The sequence below is a fragment of the Misgurnus anguillicaudatus genome, chromosome 2 (genome assembly GCF_027580225.2).
Source record: "Misgurnus anguillicaudatus chromosome 2, ASM2758022v2, whole genome shotgun sequence".
Lineage (NCBI taxonomy): Eukaryota > Metazoa > Chordata > Actinopteri > Cypriniformes > Cobitidae > Misgurnus > Misgurnus anguillicaudatus.
The window spans coordinates 34,854,005-34,874,734 of NC_073338.2; the positions used below are offsets into that span (position 1 = coordinate 34,854,005).

The 20,730-nt window shown below is 35.2% G+C and overlaps 1 long non-coding RNA gene across 1 annotated transcript; it reads right to left on the reverse strand.

Annotated features, from left to right (window-relative positions):
* Window positions 1–564: 564 nt before the first annotated feature.
* LOC129452108 (uncharacterized) lies at window positions 565–3,553 on the reverse strand. Its single transcript, XR_012357957.1, has 4 exons — window positions 3,177–3,553; window positions 2,415–2,447; window positions 2,141–2,288; window positions 565–1,414 (listed from the first exon to the last, which is right to left on the reverse strand). It is a non-coding gene; the product is annotated as an uncharacterized lncRNA (long non-coding RNA).
* Window positions 3,554–20,730: the final 17,177 nt, after the last annotated feature.

Here is a 20,730-nt window from a genome sequence, read left to right on the forward strand (position 1 = left end):
CTCTTATATTCATGACATAACAGTTTTCATTGCATTTAATGCATTTGGCAGACACTTTTACAGTAAGTGACTTAAGTATATTGCTTGCCAGACTGCAGTCACTGACTGTCTATTTTGCACCTCTCACCCTCGATAAAGGTCAGAGCAAGCATTCGTTTCTGCTAATAAAAAAGATAACAGCAAAAGAGCGTTCACACTTCAGTATCTTATTGACAGGACAGCTGCACTGAAAAAAAAAATCCTTTCAATTTACGTAATTTTAATGTGTACATCGGTCCCACATGATCCGATTGTTTAAAACCAAAATAATTTTCCTCAAATAATTTTTATGTGTCAGACCAAAACATTTTAATTATTTTAAGTAGTCTAATACAAATATGTTGACTCAAAGTGATATTTCTCTTTACTATAACACATTTATTTTGTAATGTTTAAGTAATTTAATTATGTAAGGGGACTAGATTTTCATCTGTAATTCCAACATGCTTTTTTAATGCTTATATTATGGGATTATGTAACTCTAAAGCAATTTCATTATGTCTCTGGCACCAGAATAATCACCCATAATTATCCAAATGTTATTTATTTCTTTTTAAATACAAAATACATTTGCATTGGCATAAAAAGTGAAGAGTTTTGTACAAATGTTTAGTGATATTGAGGCAAACCACTGCTTTCAGATCATCAATTCATTTAAATCACTACACATTAATTCAATAACAGTCAATAACTATTACAACAATCAGCACATGCAGTACATACATAAAGGGGCAATTTCCCAAACAGGTTGTAGATTAAGCCATGACTAGGCCCTAGTTATATTAGGATGAAACTGACCCAAATGTTTAAAATAGTTACTATCACAGTAGATTTAGAAGTGCTAAAACACAAACACTGCATTCCAAAGAGACATGCAAAACAGTAAGTACTATTATTTTTAAAATGGATTTACAAACTGGAAAATATCAATCCTTCAGAAAGTCAGAGCTACAGCATTTGTATAAACTGTTAATCAAAGATTCAACAAAAACAAAATACAACAACCATTTCCAAAATCGACTCTGAGCAGCAAACGGTTAATGTATTAATAAGAGAAAACACTTAAAACAGATAAACAAAGTCAAAAATGAGCAGTACAGTCTTTCTGATCCTTTCACTGAAAGAAACTGTTCGTTAAAGTTACTCTCAATGCAGTTCCATTAAAATCTTTTGGATTTCCTCAAAAATAAAGCGGAGATCAGGATAGCTCAGGTTTAAGGCATACATCAGCTCAAACAACATGGCACGATGTTGCAACACCTTCATGCCTTCCAGGACTATACAAAGATCATCACAAGAAGCAGGTTGTTTGAGAGCACAAATCCCAACAGTGGTGTCTTCAAATGACCTCACTGATGCTGACTTTATCCATGCCCTGTACAAAACAGACAAATGTAGTTAAAGAAACAGAAAAAAGGTTACTGTTACAATAAAAGTGTCATTGGAAATTAGTACAATGCAAACAAATATAAATGTAAGTATACAGACCCATGTGCATTGCCACAGCATGTTACAACTGGTTACAAATATATGGGTTACAAAGCAAGGCAGCTGCACTGTCCACTGCTCTGGGTGTGTGTGTGTGTGTGTGTTCACTACACTGGAATGAGTTAAATAAAGAGGCCACATTTCGAGTGTGTGCTACCATACCTGACAATCACAGCAAAAGTGAATTCTCTCATTTTCTCACTCTCATGTTGTTATAAACCTGTATAAATGTCTTTGTTCTGATTAACATGAAGGAAGATATTTATTTTGAGAAATGTTTGCAACCAAACTGTTCATGAGCCCCATTCACTTCAATAGTATTATTTTTCCCCACTATGGAAGTGAATGGGGCTTATGATTGGTTTGGTTACAAACATTCCTCAAAATATCTTCCTTAGTGTTCAACAGAACAAAGACATTTATAAAGGTTTGTAACAACATGATAGGGAGTAAGTGATGAGAATTTTTATTTTTGGATGAACTACCCCTTTAAATCTTCCCAGGTGTTTTAATGACCCGTGTGCCAAAAGATGTTGTAACTAAAACATACTAAATGTTCTGTACTTCCAACAAGGTTTACACATTTTTATGTCTATGAATCTATATTACTTACTTCTGTCATTTGATCATTGATTGTTTGAAGCCTTTTTGCTAGCTGTCCTCCTTTCTGATAGAAGAGTTTCATCAGGTTTTTGGATTGGAGGTCCAGGTGACACGCAGGAACATAAGACAGTAGTGATTCTTTCAAATTCAGCATTTATCTGAAAACAAATTAACCAACCATTGTATATTTGAGTACTGCGAGTCAAAGAATAATAATTGTATATTAGTTACAAAAATAAGATTTAGCTCCTAACAGCAGTACAAAAGTGAAAGAAATGACTTACCAATGCTGTGTAGCGCATGCAAGGATGATGGACCTATAAGAGGAAATATTCAGGTGAAATCAACACACAACCTCAAATGATGAAGGTCACACATACACAGAGCAATAATGAAATAAGTATTATATCTGTCATAGGACGCAATTTTGGACAAAATGAGATCTTAAAACAACAAGGTGCTCTTCTGAAAACGTCAGCTTTAAGGTGTGGCACTTCAAAGCGATTTTTTTTTCCAGTTAATATACCAGACGTCACGCGAGACATTTCAAAAAGCTTTTTCTAATAGAATCAAGTGTTGCTCGTGGCGTAGCGAAGTCACGAATAACTGACGCGGGTCTGATAATCTGATTAAGCAGACCGTTTGTTTCATACGCAATGTCATTATTAATGTAGTCAATTGATATCATCTGGTAAATTACTTACATGGATAACGTTACTCTGGACAGAATAACTTTTGGTTAGCGTTTTATTTGTCCTGACAGGTTTCCATAGAACAACTGAGTAAAAAGTGCCTCAAAAGTCAACTCAAAGCTGACAGTTTTCAACTCAGATAAAACTACCAAACGTGAAATAACATTAAACAGCTGACGTTTTTAAAACGCTGTGTTTTTCTTTATGAGCTTGACTGACTTACCCCACCAACCTCCTCCAAACTAATATTTACTACAAGTCATTGCAATGGCTACATATTGTAAACAAAAAAATAGTCTATCTAGTGAAGATATATCACGTATGAAGCGAACATAAATAAATAATAGAACTTACTTTAATAACGTGGTGTCCGTCTGAGAGAGTTCTTCTGACTGACTGGCAGTGACTGCTGTGCTTAGTCTTCATTTTGGCGCCCAAAAAAACGATCTTTATTCTTCTTTTATGGCAATCGATGTCCTTCTCAATGAGCTATACTGCCCCTGCTGCTCAGGAGGTGCCGTTTTGTGTCCAAACCCAATTTTATTGTTTTAAGTATTCAATTCAATCAATTTTAATCAATGTGAGAATAATGTGTTCATTTTACATTCAAACAAAACATTTTAATCCTAATCAATTAAATTATGTTTACACAAGGAATATAAATATTTTGTGTTGCATATACATGTTTATTTTATTTAAATTCAAAGACCCACTAAGTCCATTTTTTTCAGTGTGCCTCGGTGGTTGCCTAGCAATAAAAAAGCTGTGCCGCACTGCTATTTTTTAAAGTGACCAAAATAAAGGCATGCCTTGCATTTACAAGCATTTAAATCGTGTTTGGTGTGATTGGCCAACTTAATGTACAGTGCATTCAATGCATATTTTTCATAGAATATAAAATAAAATCATTGCTCCCAATTGATATCAATTTATCGACTGAAGAGGTTTGCACACAGGACGCGCAGCTTAGTGCCGTGCCGTTCTAAAAGTCACAGGCGTTTCACTGCTTACGTATATTTTGCATTTTGAAGTAGACGCTATCTGACGAAGCTTGTGCTATTTAATGTGCACTTCCGGTTTACAATACCCCCGAATTGTCCTAGACGTGACTCGACGCGATGCTGAGCTGCGCGGCCGGTATGCGACCCCCTTAAGAGTATAATTTCGTAGCTCTAATTCTGTGAATTAACAAAAATTGTAAATTTTCCCAAATATGTTATATCACTCAATAATTGTTACTTAATTTAATTCAGAAAAACTTTTTACACAATTAGTTTAGGTCTGTACAAAAATAATAAAATAAGTTAATTAAAAAAATCATCTTTTGTTACACCAACTTAATAAATAAAACATTTTTTGGTCCTAAAAATATCTTGTTCAATAAACTTAGTTTAGGTAACAAAAACTTTATTTGGTCTGCAGAGGTGGAAAAAGTACTAAAATATTGTACTCAAGTAAAAGTAAAGTTACTTTAATAATATTTTACTTAAGTAAAAGTAAAGTTACTTGTCTAAAAATCTACTCAAGTAAAAGTAAAAAGTAAGTCATTTTAACTTTACTCAGAGTAAAAGTTACTTTTTTTTACAGCGGGGAGAGGTGGAGGATTCTAGTATAGTTCAAAAACGACAAGGGAATATACATCTCAAACTAGTTGTTTTTAATTGTAGGAACATCTTTACAATTAAAGTGCAATAACAAAAAGTTAATAAAATAAAAAGCTTTTTTAAACTAAGAAACATTTATGGAATTGTTTAATGATTTTTACATGTGAGTTATGCACTTTTGAAGGTGGTCAGCAGCTTGTAAATACAATCACTATAGTAAGGTTATAATTGATGTATTGCTGGTAACATACATTATTTTATTAAACTATATATAGTTTAAATGAGCATATAATGAGATGAGTGCCATGTCTATATACATTTGACACGTTTATTATCTTCTTACTTCCCTGACCTGGGTATCTGATGACATTTATTCTTCTCTCTCTCTCTCTCTCTCGCGCGTGCTCTCTCTCTCTCTCTCTCTCTCTCTCTCTCTCTCTCTCTCTCTCTCTCTCTCTCTCTCTCTCTCTCTCTCTCTCTCTCTCTCTCTCTCTCTCTCTCTCTGCAATGTCTAATGACCTGCGCATTCTCGAGGACGTTTTGAAGTTCTGTTTGACTTGACGCGAAGCTGCTAGACCTCGGAAGATAATGCGCATGGTATTAAAAACGCGTCGTGCAATTTCGTACTTAAGAGCATGAATCCTACCTTTCATAGAAAAGAAACACTCGCTTCGCGTCAGTGGAAAGTGGTCGCTTAAATATGACCAGGGGTTTCTTTCATAAGATTTGAACTGAGGCGGGTCTGCATTAGCGCGCGCCTGTCTCGTCCATCTACATGGTTCTTTTTGCGCGTTCCCCGGGCCCCGCCCATTTACATCCGTTTCGCTTCTTTATCACTTTGCTTTTTAAAAATTTTTTTACTCAGTAACGGATATGATTTAAAATGTAGCGAAGTACAAATAAAACATACTTAAGTAAAAGTAAAAGTACAGATTTTAAAAACTACTCAAAAAAGTAAAAATACACAAAAAAACTACTCAATTACAGTAACGTGAGTAAATGTAATTCGTTACTTTCCACCTCTGTTGGTCTGTTCAACAAGGCCAAAACAAGTTAATTCAAACAAAAATTGTCTTGTTAAACCAAAAGTTTCTACATCATACTAATTAGCATAAGCACATGTTTGAAATACCTCACATTCACAACTTAACCACAACCGCCACTCTTCTGCACAAGCTAAAAAACAATTCGAAAAACACAAGCTCTTCTAAATCAATAAGATAAACAAACATTAAACATTAGTATAAAGTCTTTCTTAAAAGCCATAAAATAACACTTGAAACATTACTCTCCAAAGGCATTTGCATGCAAAGCATGTTGGGAAATACAGATCCATGGCCCAGTTAGTAAAAGCAACAAAACTCATTCATGTGGTCCTTAAATTATTTTTTGATGAAAAATGTAATGTAATTTTTTTAAAACATTTAAGTGGATTGAACATGATAAAATTAATTTGAGACAAAAAAATTAAATAAATAAAAATGTGTTGCATTAACTTATTTCATTTAAGTTCATTGGACAATTCACAAAATATATATATTTTAATATGTTTTCATATAATAACAATACATCTAACAACAAGAGAATGTAAAATCTAGTATTGTTTTAGGCACCACCTACAGTAGTTACATTTTTTGTTTATGTTACTTCAATTTTAATTTCATGCTTTTTTATTTCACTTTACTTACCGTACAAAATTCACAGGAAGTTCAAAATCCATAACACTGGCAGTAAAAGCATGAGATAGGCAACATATAAAACCTTAATTATTTCGTGATTACAGGAGGAGTCATGTGGTTTAATAGTAATAGATCTCCACTGATATTCAAAAGGTCGCACTCAACACCCACAAAATGCCAATAACAAAACTATCCCCATTTGACTCTTGAAAGTGACACCTAACCTCAGCATACAGAAGGGCTGTCCCTGTAACAAATGAACTGTATTTCACACTACAGTAGATGAAATACAGGGTTTTAGAATGGGATTTATTGCTTTAACGCTGATTACAGAAGCTACACTTTTTTTGAAAACATCTGAAATTAAAAACTATATAAAACTGATTTTATATATATATATATATATATATATATATATATATATATATATATATATATATATATATATATATATATATATATATATATATATATATATATGGTGACCACACCCCCTCTGTAAATTTCCCTGTTGCAAAAGACAGTATGAATTTGGAGTTCTGTCTTGTGAACAAAAAAGCTACATTTCAGATTAACGTAGCAAACCCTTGTGAGAGGCACAGTGTTTTGACCCTGTCTGATGAGTAATGCATGAGAATGAGAGAGAAAGGTTTAAAGACAGCATGCAGCCCACACTCTGTGTTATGTGTTGCTCAGATCTCAAGGGATCTTTTTTTACACTCAGCTGTATTTAACCAACAACTGTTGGCAAACTAACAAGCAGCAGTGGGATGATTAATTTAGTTGACACAAAACTAAATGGCACACTGATAAGAACCTTGACTGATGCCTTCCAAATATGTATTTCTGGTTTCTCTGTGACATCACATCCTTTGTGTGGCTGCTAAAACTCCTATCTATAGATGGGGAGGGGGCATTTGAGATTATTATTTAGAAAAAATATTATAAATAAAAATGATATCAGATGTCAAATGTCAATACTCTGACTAATACATAAGGCTTCAGGTATCAAGGCCTACAGTATCATTACACAATCCAAACCTCCTCATATGATGCAAATTTGTTAATACAACATGAGGTTAAGTGAATGATAACACAATTTTCATTTTAGGTGAACTATCACTTTAACTGTTTAAACAGTAATATACATGTGACAATAATGCAAAGAAAAACTATGTAATTTTATATGACATATAAAGCCATGTTAAAGGGATTGTTTACCCAAAAATGAAAATTCTGTCATTTTCTCATTCTCATGTTGTTACAAACCTGTATACCTTTGTACTGATTAAGACAAAGGAAGATATTTTAAGGAATGCTTGAAACCAAACCAATCAAGAGCCCCATTAACTATTCTTTTATCCTACTATGGAAGTCAATGGGGCCTCTGATCAGTTTGGTTTCAAACATTCCTCAAAAATATCTTTCTTCATAAAATTTATACAGTTTGTAACAACATGAAAGTAAGTATATTTTAATTTTTGGGTGAACTGTTTCTTTAATACAAGTGTCATAGTGGAGTCTTTCACATGGAGAATGTGAAGAAAGCTCTCACCCACATGAATAAAACTTACAATATTGCAATTAAATTTAACCTATTATTACTATAGTAAATTCCTAGATAGTAGTTTTGAACCTAAATAAATATGGAAGTATACTAAAGCATTTATTACAGCTTACGAGCTTACCATTATTTATGAACACTACAGTATAATATAATGTACTATCTATAGAAATGATACTACATAATTAATGTAATACATACTATAGTATCCTACAATTTCCTATAGTAATATTATAGCAGTATTAATATAGTAATAACATAGCAATAACTGAGGTTTTGTGTCAAAAGTCCATTACATAAATGCTTGTGTGGTCTGAAATTGGTTTTGTATAGTGACGTCAAACCAAACCAAACCAAAACCCCAAAACGAAAGCAACAAAGCCAACTACTGATATGAATCATTGATAAAAAGGTATAGGCCTATTGAAATGACTTTCTGAAAACAAACCTACTTTGAGAAATATTTACTGTCCTGGAGTACAATAACCCTCATCTGAGATGACTCATCTCCTTCAACAACAGGGATAAATCGATAGGTAATATTATCTACTGCATGGTGGCGTTTATGCTACTGTGTTTACTCAAACATATAGTTTGGTGACTAACATTTTTTTTAATTATAAAAAATTATAAAACTCATAGCCCTGTTTCAGAGTTTGGTCACCTGTCACAAAAAGATACCACTAGAGAGCAGCAGAGTTCCATAGTAGCATATAGTTCAGTATTTATAGAAATGGTACTATAGTACAGTGGTTCTCAAATTGGGGGGGGCGCAAGATAGTGCCAGGGGGCCGCAGTTTTATGATGTTTTATAAAATACATTAATTTATCATGAATTCTGTGTAATTAAACCTAAAAAATAAGGCTACTAATCAACAGCACTACTTTGTATAATTTAATGTTTTGTTAAATTAAAATGTTAAGTTTTAGAATTGTTTTTTGTCATACATTTTCTTTGGGGAGGTGCAAAGGAATGCACCTTCTATAATATACGTTATGCTATACTATGTAACATAGCGATCATGTCAGCTGGGGGTTCAGGGTTTTTTTCAGTAAGTTTCACATTCCTGTGCCGGCTTGCTAGGTGTTTGCTCAGATCAGGCATGGATTAACGCACGGGCCTACTGGGCACTTGCCCAGGGCACTGGGCCAGCAGGGGGCCCTGTCAAATTTACTGTGTGTATTATTTTCAAGTATATATTTTAATTTTATTTTCAGTAAAATTTTGTTAAATATTGAGGAATAATGTGATTTTTTTTGCAGTTGCAAAGTATTAACTAGTAAATAAATCAAATTAATAATTTTAATGTATTGCTGCGCTGTTGAAAGGGACATCTAGATGCGAGTGAAAAGCATTGTGTAATATAAAAGTCACGCGTAGAAGACGGTTACTCAAAGACCAAAACAAAAATGAGTTTAAAACCACAACCAAGTGGATCAATGATAAGAAAGCACAAAAGGACAGCTTTTCCTCACCATGCCAGTCAGCAATTGTGAAGGAGAATGTTCATTTTCTGGCAAGAGTAAAAAACGAACTAAGAAGCAAAATGTCTTTAATGGCCATTGAATGCGATCTTGTGAGGGAACTGGAATTTGATGATGTGGTGGAAGCGTTTTTTCTGAGGAAATCGAGAAAGATACCCCTCAGCTAAGGTAAATTTAAACCAACTTTTTTTAAACCAACCTTTTTGTTCTAAGCTAGGGGCTGGACACACCAAAGCTTTTACCCCCGCGGCCGGCGCATGTTTTCAATTGATTCCAATGGAAACTCTGCGTTTTTCAAATAAGCAAGCAGCTAGCTGTTTTTTTCCGCGCTGAAAACCGGCGCTCGGGGTTTTATTCGTGCTCAGCGCTGAGCATCGAGAGTTCAAAAATATTCAACTTTGAGTGAAAAGCTCCGCTCGTCTTTTTGGAGTATGTTGTACAGTATGTTGACAGATACTGGTGAGATATAAATAAACCAATTTGTGGTGTGAAAGTACAGAATATTGTGTGCATTCTCTCCCTGCGTATTAGTGCCATTGTTAATCCTGTATGATGGGGCATACAGGCAGAGGCGAACCAACACTTGAGCCCTGTGCATACAGGTGCAACGCTGTTGCCCGAAAAATTGGAAAAGGGGGCCTTTGAGACATCTGTGCCCAGGGCACATCATCGCCATAATCCGTCCCTGGCTGTAGTGATATAGTGATGGGGACGAGACCGCCTATGCCGAGTCTAGTCAAGACCAAGTCTTTGAAGGGTCGAGACCGAGTCGAGACCGAGTCCGTTTGTTTTCAAATAGAGTCGAGGCCGAGTCAAGACAAAGTCTTTGAGGAAGCAACTCCGAGTCAAGAACAAGACCATGAAAACATGTCAGTTTTCATATTCATGATTTAATATCACCCCAGTTAATAATCAACAGTTAGGCCTACAGACTAAGCTAGATTGGGAATTGTTTAGAGGATTGATGGCAGTATCTTTGCATTGCACCATGGGATGTCATTTTCATGTGTTGTGTGTTTTTTTATATGAACATAAAAAATGCGTTGGTCTCGAGGACTCGGTCTGAAATTACAAGTCCTTCTCCTCTAACTGTGGTCCAAGACCGAGTCAAGACAGAGTCTTTGAAGGAACAAGTCCGAGATGAGTCAGAGAAAGCAGAAATTGGTCTACTAGATCACTAGATATACCATTACCATTACAGGAAACTGTGTGTTTACAATGTGCGTATAAAATCTTCTAATGATATGCCATTAAATTATCCTATTCTTCATCCTATCTCATACTCTATGTTTTTAAAAGACTGCTCATGTCTTATTGTCCTTCATCAAGGGTATTCCTTGGATAATGTAAAATGAATCCATTGCACCACTGGGTGGATTACAACCACAGTACACACAAACACACGCACGCACACACACATTGTTTTATCACAATGCGGACTATCTACTGAACACTTTTAGATTTTAATTAAAACATTATTGGTATAATTATTAAGCCATTTTCCTCATGGGGACCATTAGCTGGCCCCACAAAGCAGTTTTACTACCCTTGTGAGCACTTTTGGTATCCACAACGTAGGCGAAACTTAAACTACACACATAAAAGTTGGTTTGTATGGGCAATTCTTTAGACCACTACAACCAGTGTGAGGGCAGCATCATTTGCATTATTTTCCTGCTGGTTGACAAGGCATATAAAACAGTCAATATAATCCTATAAACACACTGGTTATTTGGATTGTCCTGTTTTCTTTTCTTACTTTTAGTCAAGAATCATAAAGTCACTCAAGAACATATAAACTCACACACACATATACAACTGCTGCAATTCCCTCTCAGTAAAGTCAGTCAGCAGTGATTATTTGACTTTATATAGAGCATAATTAAAGTAAGTGTTAATTTGGCTCTGAATACTAATAGCAACCTCATTAAAGTTTTGCCGAAATGACAAAATTTATTTGACTTTCAAAAAGTGTTTGCTGCTGAAAAAGTGGTTTATTCTCCATTAAATTGTACACATTAATGGCTATATTATGTTGCATGGTGGGTGGTGCACAAAACAATTTGCCCTGGAGCCCCAGATGCACTTGGTTTGCATCCACAATTCAAACAAAACGTGTTCGCTGTTGGCTGAATTGCAGTGTGCAGCAGTCATCAATGCAGTGTGAAATACACTTTATGATTATGAAACAATAAGAACACAACAACTAGTAAAATAAGAAATAGTGAGCTCTTAAAGAATAAAAGATGTATGAAATGCCCTCATGTAACATGTTATTTGCATATCATTGAAGAAATGTTACTGAATGTTAAAGATGTACTGAATGTCAATGCTTTGATTGCAGTATGAATGAATGGTTCTTTGAGGAACCAAAATGGTTCTAATATGACATCGCTATGAAGTACCTTTTATTTAGGTGCATAAATTTACTTTAAAATCTTTAAAAAATAAAACTATTGCTCAGATGGCTGGTCGAGTCTAAGGTGGATCAGAGCAGGAAAAAAATACAGTTCTTTTACAGTATGTAAGATTGCATCTTTACCGAAAATTTTGAGCAGACAAAGAGCAGTCGTATCATGACTTCGTATGCCATAGCTTCATCTTAGAATCTCTAAATGACAAAAACACTGGTATTACTTGTATTGAGTCTCTGGCTGCAGGATCATTTTCGTTCAAGGATGAATGTTTTAAAAGCTACTTGACCATTAGCATGAAGAGCAACTGCAGTGAGAGTGTCGGTAATGTGACCCTTCTGCTTCTGAGTATAAAGAGAAAAACTCTCTCAACAGAAATGGAAATGAGGCAGAAATTGCTACTTCATTAATTTGGCTAACATTACTGTCAGTCTAAGTGTCAAAAAAGCATTCAGTAATTGTAACAGCTAAGAGCTCCGATTGTATAAAAACGTAGTATATACTTAACTTGCATAGTAAGAAACTTAACCAATAAGTTGTTGCTAGAATTGCTCTACAGCATGTAATTTCACCAAAGTGTTTTTTAAAATTCTTACATTTAGTCTCTGACCAATGTGTGTGCAATGTCTGTGATTGATGGCTATAAATCAATGTTCAAATGTATCCCATTGTAATACGCATTTGGTCAATGTACATTTATAGTGGTGGCTGATGACTGCTCTTCAGAGGGGTGCAAATTCAAAATATGTGTTTGTTGCGTCATGTGAACCATGTGCATCATGTGTTTTGTCAAGATAAGTGCCTGCTGCACACGCATCAAAGGCGATTGTGATAAAAGAGACGCTCACGTTCACCAAATACACGAAAGACACCGCCTTAACAGTAAACTCTGATTACACATGAGATTATGCGAGTATCTGGCAAACACGAGCGTCTCTTTTATCATAAACCCTTTAGACGCGTCTGCAGTAGGCACTTATTTTGACAAAACACGTGATGCACATAGGTTCACTTGACAAGCTGAACACATATTTTGAAATGACGAACCACACACATGACGGGCTACATATATGTTGTGACAAACTTCGCATCACGCGCCCTCGAAAAAAAAAGTCACCGGCCGCCACTGTACATTTATAAGCTTTGAACTTATTTAATACAAACACTGTATTTATAATTCTACTATATTAATGGTCCAAATAAATAGAGAGTTTAAAATTTGGACTGGGCCACCAGGAACTGTAATGCAACACAATTATCAAGCATCTGTGTATTGTGTCATTCTAAGAAAGCAACATAGTGGGGAGGAGCTATAGTTGTATTTCTCTCAAAGCTTTATTGCCACAGAGAAACACAAGTTGTAAATGGAACTTAAATAAGACTCCAAAGATTCAACTTGATGGACAAACAAGGTGACTTGTTTAAACTTTTTAAAGTCAATAACCTTTGTTAATTCAACTTTATTTTACAAGTTAAAGCAACTCGTCATGTCAATTAAAGGATTGAAATGACTTGTAAACGATTTAACGACTTAAAACCAAGTTGATTATACTTAAAAAAGTAAGTTACCTATTTGCCTTACACTTTTGAGTTAAAGGGGACATTTCATAAGAATTTTTTAAGAGGTAAAATAAATCTTTGGTGTCCACAGAGTTAGTACGTGAAGTTTTAGCTCATAATGCTATATAAATAATTTGTTATAACATGTTAAAATTGCCACTTTGTAGGTGTGAACAAAAATGTGCCGTTTTTGTGTGTGGCCTTTAAATGCAAATGAGCTGCTGAAATGCAAACACTAATTGCCGTAAGAGTGGTTTGTTGTAATTGAAACTCAATTATTTTCTCTCTCTCTCTCTCTCTCTCTCTCTCTCTCTGCACTAAATGACAGTGTAGTGGTTGGATAGTGCAGATTAATGGGCGATATTATCCCCTTCTGACATCACAAGGGGAGACAGATTTCAATTACTTATTTTTTCACGTGCTTGCAGAGAATGGTTTACCAAAACTAAGTTACTGGGTTGATCTTTTTCACATTTTCTAGGTTGATAGACGCACTGGGGACCCAATTATAGCACTTAAACAAGGAAAAAGACAGATTTTTATGATATGTCCTCTTTAATTCAACTCAAAAATATTAATGAACACAATTTTACACACTTTTTCGTCAACTTTTTAAAGTCAAATCAATCTTAAAATGTTAAACCAACTTAAATTATTTTAAACCAATTAAATTTTTTTTACAACAACAAATATTGAGTAAATTTTTTTTTATTCACTCAAAAAACGTATTTAGACAAAGAAACAAAATTTCTGCTAATAATTGTTAAAAGAAATCCAAGCTAGTAGCAGTGCATTATGGGATTGCATTTTTGGAAAAGATAAGTGCAATGCTGCCTTTAACTGTCCAAAACAAAGCATAATGGGCAGAATAATTAGGCCGCATTAAGTTGGTACAGTCTTCATGTCGAACATGTGTTTGTGTTACCTTAAAATACTGCTTTCGGTGTCAGCTTACTATATCCTTGGAACAGCATAATAATGAAAAAAAAAACAGTACCTCTATCCCCTAGTGAACATACTGGCAAGAAAACACTCGCTAAAATGGGGTAGTTAAGGTAACCATGACATTAAATCAAATTACTGAACTGAAACTCTTATAAGATGTCTCATTTGGCTTATTTAAACAATGTTTTTATCCCCACTAATTACGAAAACAGATTGCAGCCAAAGTAAGAGATGCTTTTCAAGTGGGAATATATGTGAGAAAACTTTAAATTTGTCTCAATTTCTTTTTCAAAGCCTCAAAGCATTTTAACGGTCCTATTAAAAGACCTCCCCAACTCCCAAAGAAGAAGAGGATAAGACTAATGTAGTACACCTGAACTGAGATAACTTTTTATCTCAAATCACCAGTGTCTGTGGCGAGACTACGGTATATCCTAATTTATGGGTATTCTCAAAACTAAAAAACAGTATAACGTTTCAGTTAAACAAACTGTTACACCAATGATCTTTAGTATTTAGTGAGATAGATTTATCTTCTGGCAGACACCATGGTTCATTCAACCAGTTTTAAATTAAGTGAATTAACAGTGACAGCTTGGCAGCATACATGATAGATTTGGTCATTAACCATTAGAGGAGTTTTATTCAGAGCTTTTTTATTCTGAGTTTCATCTGAAGGCGGGATGGGGGTTTGTTTTGACTTCAGAATACTTTGATTGCTTGTTTCAGAAAACAACCAAAACTAATTCATTCATTATTAATAAAAACAAACTCATTTGTCGTTTCCAACTTGGAACATTAGGCCAAAATTAAATATAAATGAAAATCCTGTTTTCCCCCTCTGTTATTAATAGAGCAGTTCACTTCAAAAATAAATCCTCTCATTATTTACTCATTTATTCCAAACTCAAATGTTGTGATTTATTTTGTGATAAACAAAGAGCATTTCTGAAAAATGTTCACACTTTTAAGCTCATAATGGACAAAACTGCATAAAATACTCAAAATGTAGTTTGACTTTCACTTAGACACACATTTAATATATTGTTTTAACATCTAAAGGCATTATGGTTAAATTAAACACAAAACCTTCAATACAATGTTGGACATATGTGAAAAATAACAGCGTGAGGGAGTACCTGTAAATAATGACAGAATTTACCCTGAAGCGTTTCTTCAAAGTGATTTCCAGATCACGTACTTTTGAAGAAAATAAAAGTCTTATATGGCTGGTAAGAGTTTAACTCCCTGAGGATTTGAACTAATGGTTGATTTGATGGAAAGCTCAGTGATATTTTTCATCTTCTGGAGCACAGTGTATCTCATGGCATCTGAACATGAAGCTCTTGACCTGTCTCTGACACCTCGGGCCCTTCAATCAGACACACAGCGTTCCTCAACCAGCACGAGAACAAGACGACCAGTTTCAGTTACCTGGATTTATCTTCAAGACACCTTCCACGTACAGTTTGATGTCTAATTACTTTTTAAAGCGTTAGAGACAGTGTTTTTGGATGGTTTTGAACTGTGAGATAATATGAAAACCATGATTTTTGCACAGATAAGACAATGCTACACAGGGATCAGTTTAGCAATGGAAACACTGTTGTAAAAAATAAATGTATTAATTAGCTCATATAATATTGAATTTGGCCTACTTATGGCAAGCTGTTTTGACTTTTATTTAGTTCTTGGTATCAACAATTCAATTTTCACCAGTTAAAATTTCAATTCTTGATATCATGAATTACATTTCTACTAGTAAGAATTGTATTTCTGATATCAGAAATTCTAATTTCAGATATCAGAAATATAATTCTTGATATCAAAAACTGAATTTGAATGGTGGCCTCCGGTGACATTTAACTAGTAAAAATACAATTGTTGATATCAAGAATTACAGTTTTTACTACTGTCCAATCAACTCGAAGAAGGCAAATTTGTTGCCAACCTCACAGTTCCTCCTCCAAAGTGTAGCTGTGTGTGTGTGTGTGTGTGTGTGTGTGTGTGTGTGTGTGTGGCGCGGACCCTTTAGCGCGGCAAGCGAAGGAGAAAAGATGCTAAAAGATGCACCGCCAGTTTCATTTTAAGTACTGCAGCAGAGATGCTCATTAAAACGTGGACAAAACTGTAAAATACGCGAGTGCTGGATGCTTAAGGCAATACATCTGATATGATGAGTCACCAGTGGCGGCTCGTGACAGCTCATCCGAGGATGCGCTAATTCAAAATAAGTGTTCGGATTATCACGTGTGTGGTTCCCTTTTTCCACAATATGTGTCCTGCGTGTCGAGAGATCCTGTATGCATCACGTGTTTTGTCAAAATAAGTGCCGTTTATGATAAAATAGACGCTCACGTTTCCAAAAAACACCCTAGACACTTACTTAAAAGTAAACTCTGATTATGCATGAGATTATTCGAGTATCTGGAAAACGCGAGCGTCTCTTTAATCATAAACCCTTTAGACACGTCTGCAGCAGGCACTTATTTTGGCATGACACGTGATGCACACACGATCTCTCGAAGCACAGAACACATATTTTGAAATTACGTACCATACACATGACGGGCTACATACATGTTGTAATGAACTTCAAAAAAAAAGTCACCGGCCGCCACTGCGAGTTGCTTATTGCGCTGTCATCACCAGGGTGTTGTTCATAGCACGTGATCGCAGGTCAGAGACAGAAACATCACACATTTGCCTTCTGTGTTTAAATGTTAACAAACTGATCTTCTTCTGAAAAAACTTGAAGATAGTGGTATAGAATATAAAGAGTAACCGAAACCGTGACCCCCAAACCGTGAGTAATTTGAACCGTTACACCCCTAGAAATCCATTTGCTGATATCAAGAATTAAAATTTTTACAAGTGAAAATTGAATTGTTGATATCAAGAACTCAACGAATAAAAGTCAAAATGGTAAACCGTCTTCATCCATACCTACTGAATGAATATTAACATTTAGGCCTTGTTCACACGGACACGGGTATTTTTATAACCAGAGTTTATCCTCCTGCGGTTTAAAAAAAATCTCCTCCACACATGCTTGGTTTAAAAATCTCTGCCAACATGAACATGCAAAAACACGTGATCATGCGATGTCAAGAGCATGCCACACCAGCAGGCAGTGATATAACCCTAATCGTAAAGCCACTTTGGCCAATCAGAAGCCTTAATCAGAAGCAAAAACCCCGGTTGTACTGTCTACACGACAACACCGCAACCGGTGTTTCTGAAAAACCTCACCCTGTTCGGTTTCAGTGTCTTGATACTGCGTTTCCATGTGGATGAATGGCAGAACCACGTAAAAAAGTCACGGTTATAAAAATACCTGTGTCCATGTGGACAAGGCCTTAATAAAGGTTAAATCTTTTGACCATGGACCACAAAACCTTTTTTTATCAATTATAAATACACATTCCATTCATCTATTGTTTGTAAGGGTAGGACATACTAATATTTGAAAACCTAGAATCTAAGGGGGCAAAAAAAATCTAAATAGTGAGAAATACACCTCCAAATAAAGTCCTTAGCACTGCATCCACTCGCAAAATTAAACATATCCTAATAATCCTAATGATTTTTGGCATAAAATAAAAATCGATGGGTTTTGTGGTCACATTTGTTAAAAAAAATGTTGTATTTGCAGATTTTATAACCTGTTTGTGCAGATGGTGATGTTCCATTTAAAGCATTTGCTTTAAACTTGTTTCTTGTCGGTCACATCAGGATGAAACACCCTCGGGTAAACAAAACATAATAAAAATCATTAGATATCTACATTGTTGCATTGCATGTTTTTAAGAGTGATTGGCTCTGGTGCAATGGATTGTGCGATTATTTATCACCAGGTTTTGAAAGCTACGACTTGGAAAGCAGTGTCTCGGTGGACTGAACACACTGCTGACTTGGACATTTCTTACTTGTCCCTTAATTGCAAAGCTGTCCCCTCTTGTTTCCTTTAGGTGCTGTTCTGCGGATGGCTGATTTATGTAGTGTTTCTGTGTTGTTATTTTTTTAATGAGTTTTCCATAAACTAAGAATTCCCTCAGGCATGGAGCTAGTGATGATTTGAATACCTTAAAGTTTTTCTAACTAACAGATCACAAGCTATTACACAAATGTAAAATATTAAGTTAAACAAATTCAACTTTTTGGTAAGTCAAAACTGAAAATAATAGGTTGAATTGACAATCAAGTTGTTTTAACTTCATGCTGCATTTTTTACAGTAGTGCTGTCTACAATAACAATAAAGTGCCATTTAAATTATCTTCAGGGGGTGAGACTGTTAAATATTCTCTTCAGATGCAATGCTTGTTTCTAATTCCATTGAACATTTTTCTTTTATCGCACATTTCTTCCCAATGTTATTTTTGAATAACTGTTCTAGGCTCAAGCAGCGTAATACAATAATTCCTCAAGCAGAGGTCCTAATGGTGAGCCGTTTGACGGAGGACGAGCAGCATTTGCATAATGCTCTTTTGGTGTGAGTAATGCGTAAATAACATCCTTTTGCCTTGTTTTCGTCATTACGTTCAGTATTGTATCATTATAAAGAAGATAAATAGAAGCGGAGGATGATTCTGATGTTTCCTGCTGGGCTAAATTCTTGTAGGAAGGCATTTGCATGACAGTTCTGAAATTGCGTAGCGTTGTAAGAAATACGCAGTGTGCAATGACTGAATTCACAAACTTTTAAGTTAAAGAAATAATTCACCCAAAAGATTTTTGGAGGAATAGCTCAGCTATACCCATCTTCTATAGGGTATGATAAACATCATCTGGAAGTGCCATTTACAACCTTAAATGTATGTATGGCTTAAATAAACAGAAATGGACTTAAATCGAAATCATTACTCACTAGTGAGCTGTTAACTACTGCACGCAGAAGATCATTAAGTGATTGAGTTTCGCTTATTAATCTTTGAGAAAAGGCTTTGAGCTACAGAATCTGGAATGTAGCACAAGAATCACTTGGGCAACTTTTATGGTGCTTTTATGTGGCTCTTTTGTCGTTTTGAAGCTTGACAGCGCCAATCTATTTCTCTTACTTTAAATGGGTAAGAGTGCCCAGAATGTTATTCACCAAAACTTCACCTTTTGTCTCCTACAGAGTGACTTACAGAATAAGTAAGAATAAGAATAAATAACGGCAAAGCTGTCGTTTTTGGAAAACTATTAAAAGCAAATCTTGCAAATACATCATTATTTGATTGTATTAATTCTAAATAATGATTTGAATTATCTATATAAACATACAAAATACTTTTCAAGGATACTGCACATTGTTTATGCCTCACTTTTGCAGCATCCAAAGTGGTTTCCAACCCAAGTGCCTCCTTCACAAACAATACCACAGGAATGTTCTTTTAAAACACAACAAAACACTCCGCCACTTCCCTTCAAGGACTCCCAAGTCAATTCAAGCAGTGCGGCCATGAGCTTTTAAACTGTGTCCATTTAATGTGCTGGAGCTCACTGAATGTGTAGATCGCAGCAGGGGAATCACTAATGCACCACAAGCAGGCCCAGCTGTCTGCTGCATACGCTACATTTGTGTCTGTTTATTCTAACAATTGCTCTTCCTATTTGTGTGACAATTGCAGAACATTGGTTACAGTCCAGTGCTGTTTCTCAGGTGTTATTAACAGAATATCTCATAACCCTGCGGTGAAGAGCCAGGAAAGGTATTGTTGCTGTTTCTGCACAATGCTGTACTATTGATCGATAAGGCTTTTAACGCCGAACTGTTGATTAACACAAACCAAGGCCTACTACCCTAACTCACAGCACCAGAGAGAGAGAGACCTCCAATAATTGATGTATTGGAAATATAAAGGAAAGGAAAATAAAGCAATCCATTTTTCCATTCTCTTATATTTTCGTATCCATTATACCGATGTCCTTCACCTTTAACTGCTCTGTTTCTCTGCTAATGAGTTAGTGAAGATAGAGCATCAAATCTCCAGCTATATCACATCTATAGAGTATTATTTAATATGTGCAGAAAGTAGACAAATGTTCAACTGAATGTAAAGATGTAAAACCCCGGATACAGTATGAAGAATGTTCATACAGATAAAATGAAAAATTTTGACCCATAATGGGTAAATATTGGGTTGTTTTAACCCAACTGCTGTGTTAATTTACTCCATTATTGCAAAACATCACCCAACATTGGGTAACATTTTTAACCCAGCATGTGTTCTGTCCAAACCTTTTGAGTTTGTGTTGTAAAATATTTCACTGCAATATTCCACTGCTTACTCTAATCCCACTGTGTACATACCCTTGTTAAAGGGACAGTAAGTAGGGTTTTAAGTGTTTTATTAATCAAAATCAATGTCTTTATTCATAAATATGTTCTCGTTGGTGTCAAATTACCGCTGTCAGTGATCTGACTTTTTTTTAGAATATTTTCTTTTTACTTACATTGAACGGGTAAGTCCAAGAAGGCTTCCATTTCATTCCGCCATATTGATAAACTATAATAACAGAGAGGGACAAAAAGCACTAGCCTACCAACGCTTTTCCACAACGCGTTTTCATTCAGAACACGTGAACCAGTTGAACCGAACAAGGAGATCAGTGATTACATAACGGCTAGCATAGTTGCAACATGCATTTGGAAAAGCGAGGCGCTAGAGAGC